We start from the raw sequence: 3,632 nt of genomic DNA, 5'->3' as shown, positions 1-3,632 counted from the left end.
AAAGTTAGAAAGAGAAGTGCCGAAAGTGTTGAAAATATAAAAGATGTGGGGCCCGCTGTACTATTTGCACAGTGAATTTTTTTTCTATATATACGAACGTTTTCATTCGTTGTAACTCGTCCCTTACATCTTTCTTCTCCCTCTTTATAGTAATCTCTCTCTTTCGTTATTTATCATATATCAGTGTTATTCTATCTCTACAGATATAAAATTTCGTCCTTATTTAAATTTTTCAATATTATAAAATTATAAGTTATTTTATAACAGTAACTACGTTTTTATTAAATTTTTTATAAAATCATTTCACCCCGTGCCTGGTCCGGGTCCGAACGTAGTAGTTATTGTATCGCAAAACTGAAATGCAGCTCGTCTACTACAAAATCCGCCTCTCCCAAAGTATATTCCTCTCGTTGAACTTACAAATACCACACGAGCATGGCTACCCCTGACTCCACTTTCACTTCCACCAATACAGATTGTCTAATGTAATCTTGAGTGCATCTTATTGTAATCTTGGTCACCAGAATGTTGCTGAGGATGCATCTTATGGTATGTCTTCTTTTCCTTGACGCACAAGAAAATAACAAATCCGATAAGAAGCAAAACCAACACAGTACTACCAATAACAGAACCCAGAATTTTTGCAACATTGTTATTCTGAGAAGACGAACCAAGGTAACCAGAAACCGGTGGAGGGACATGGTATCTTATGCCGGGATCCCCATGCACGATTACTACATTTGGCCCAAAATGAAAATATCGATCGTACAACTGATGATTATACGAAACATCTAGAGTTTCCAAGTTTCTCAATTCAGTGAGCTCTTCTGGAATATAAGTATATAACCGGTAAGATTGTTTTTTTTTTTTTTTTGGAAGGTATCCGGTAAGAGTTTTGTGAGTGAGATTGATAACTTTAAGAGTTCTGAGACGTGCAAAGCATGGAGAGATAGTGCGTTGAGTCCCATGCCTTTGAAGTCAATAACTGTGATATTAGCACCAGAACAAGTTACCCCAACCCATTTGTTGGTACTATTACACGGATAATTTCCTTTCCAGCTCTCGGCAAATACCACAGGGAAACCAAACCCTTCAACGATTGAAAGCAGATCGTTAACATGGGGATCACCAGGAGCACCAGGAACGTCTAAGCAGAAACTATTGAGCCGTGTCATGTCAAGGTTAATGCTTTTAGACTTGAAGCTTGGAGTTGGTCCTTGAAGAAGATTATTGCCGAAAGCCAAATCAGAAAGAGAAGTCAACTCGGTTAAAGACTCCGGTACAATACCGGTAAGCTGATTTCCGCTGACGTTGAGCAGTTTCAGCGAGGTCAGACCAGAAAAGACCGGTATGGTACCTGAGAACCGGTTTTCTTGTAGCCATGCCTTGGTACCTGAGAACCGGTTTTCTTGTAGCCATGCCTTCGGTTAAGCTGTAAGGGATCTTCCAGGGACGCAACGGATTGTTTGTCGAGATTTAGAAACTGGAGGGAACTCAAACCGGTGAAGAAGTCTGCGTCGATGGAAGTGAAGCCATTGTCGTTAACGAGAACCCTCTCTAAGAATTTCAACCCAGCAAGACTCGGGATCTTCCCGGTTAAGTTGTTACCCATGACGTCAAAATCAGTCAAAGCCGAGAGGTTTCTTATATCACAAGTTAGGGTTCCTGAGATTCCTCGGTTCACAATTTGGATCCGGCTGACTCGATAGCTTCCTGTGTCGCATCCTAAACCTGTCCAAACACAAGGGTTCGGGTCGGACCAGTTGAGGTGTTCCGACTTCAGAGAGTCTCTCAGAGCAAACATGGTGGCCGTATCAGGACTCGGTTGTCCGTACACCAAGGCAACCAAACAGAGCAAAGTAAGCAGCATCCTCACAGTCTTCATCATCTTCTTCAGCAGTAATATCTCACAGAGGAGGCGTTGATTCAAACTTCATCAATGTATGTAAGCCTTTTAAGGGGACCCAACAAAAGGGAGAGAAAAGGAAAGAGCTCTTCGTCGGAAATTTTCTTCTTATATTAACCTTCTTTGTTCCTTTTTTTCTTTTCTTTTTTCCATTTTTCCAAATAATTTGTTTCTATTTTTCTGACAAATGAAATAATGGAAAAAACCTTGTAAAAAAACAAAAATAAAGATACAATGGAAAAGTTACACCAAAAATAAAAAGGGAAAGATATATGACTCAAAAATGGAAAGGTTCAATGAAGTTTTTTTTTAATTATTTGCCAATAGTAAAATGTTTAAAAAGATGTAAACTTGCCAAAAGGAAAATAAAAGTATGTGAAATGATAAAACTTATTCCATTCATGCTCAATACCTTAACTTTTCTGAAATAGTATTTTCAGAGGATCAGTTCACAAAATAACCTAGTGGATTTCCTTAGAACAAAGATGCTTTTGCATTGTTTGGTGAGAGTTTGTGTGTGACATTCAAGTTTCCCATCACACATACACAAGTAAAAAAAATACAAATGGTTTCGATCATTAATGTCTCTATACAAACAAATATAATAATCAGAAGGAACTAAATAAACACACGTAAATCAATAATTGTTTGAAGAAAATCACTTTTATAGGCCCCCGGATATCTTTGATATGGCCATGTGAAAGTAAGGCACAACATGACATTAATTCATTAACGGTTCATCATGTGTAGTTTTTGTTTTTGTTTTTGAATAGCATGTGTTTTTTTTTTTGGAATATATTTTGGAAGTTGTAGAAAAATTTATGTATAACAATGTCGTAAGGACTGTAAAAGAAATCAGTTGTCGGATAAAATCATAAAATAAAAATAATAGTTACTAGGATGAGATCCACGCTTTACGTGGGATGAGACATGAATAAAAATCATACATTCAAAGTAAGATTGTTCAATCTGGATTTTGGTATGGTCTCTGCTTAGTTTTTCGATATTTTGGATTATAAAAATTAGATACCACATTAAAATCATATATGTTTTGGTTTGGTTCAGTTTATATACTGTCGGATTTTGGTTTATTCAATTTTAGTCTAGTCGCGGTTCGGTTTTTCGATATTTTGATTTATACTAATTAGATACCATGTTAAAATCATATTTCTTTTGGTTTGATTTATATACTATCGATTTTTGGTTTATTCAATTTTATACCAAAAAACTTAAAATATATTATCTTTTATTATATTTTGTCAATTTAATTTTGTATGGTTAAAAATCAAATTTATTAAATACTACTCTAATTTTTAAATAGAATGATTTTCTATTATATTTAACTATTAAAAATAATTGTTAAATAAATTATAGTTATTATAGATTCATAAGAAGAAAAGAAAAATGATTAATAGTATAATAAATTTAAGAAAAATATATGTCGATTATTCAAATTAATTTCTTAAATATCAAGATCATATAAATAAAATAAACTATATGTATATAATTATATTATGTAATTTACATAAAACTATACTACAATATTTTAATTACTCAGTTTATTCGGTTTATATTGTTTGAACGGTCTATATACACAATCATATCTATATACCATGGTCTCTAGAAATAACATCTATCTGGTTTATACGGTGTTACGAAATCAAACTAATTTGTCTATTTCGATTTGGTTCGGTTTTAGTTTGTCATGTATTTACCGAATTGAACA

At 34.1% G+C, this 3,632-nt stretch overlaps 1 pseudogene; it reads right to left on the bottom strand.

The window, feature by feature from the left end:
• Nucleotides 1-882: 882 nt before the first annotated feature.
• On the bottom strand, nt 883-1,888 carry LOC106292299 (annotated as a pseudogene).
• Between the last annotated feature and the right edge of the window lie 1,744 nt (nt 1,889-3,632).

This window comes from Brassica oleracea, chromosome C5, assembly GCF_000695525.1.
Source record: "Brassica oleracea var. oleracea cultivar TO1000 chromosome C5, BOL, whole genome shotgun sequence".
NCBI classification, from domain to species: Eukaryota; Viridiplantae; Streptophyta; class Magnoliopsida; order Brassicales; family Brassicaceae; genus Brassica; species Brassica oleracea.
Note: the sequence above shows the minus strand (reverse complement) of the source record. Positions and strands in the feature narration are given on the sequence as shown.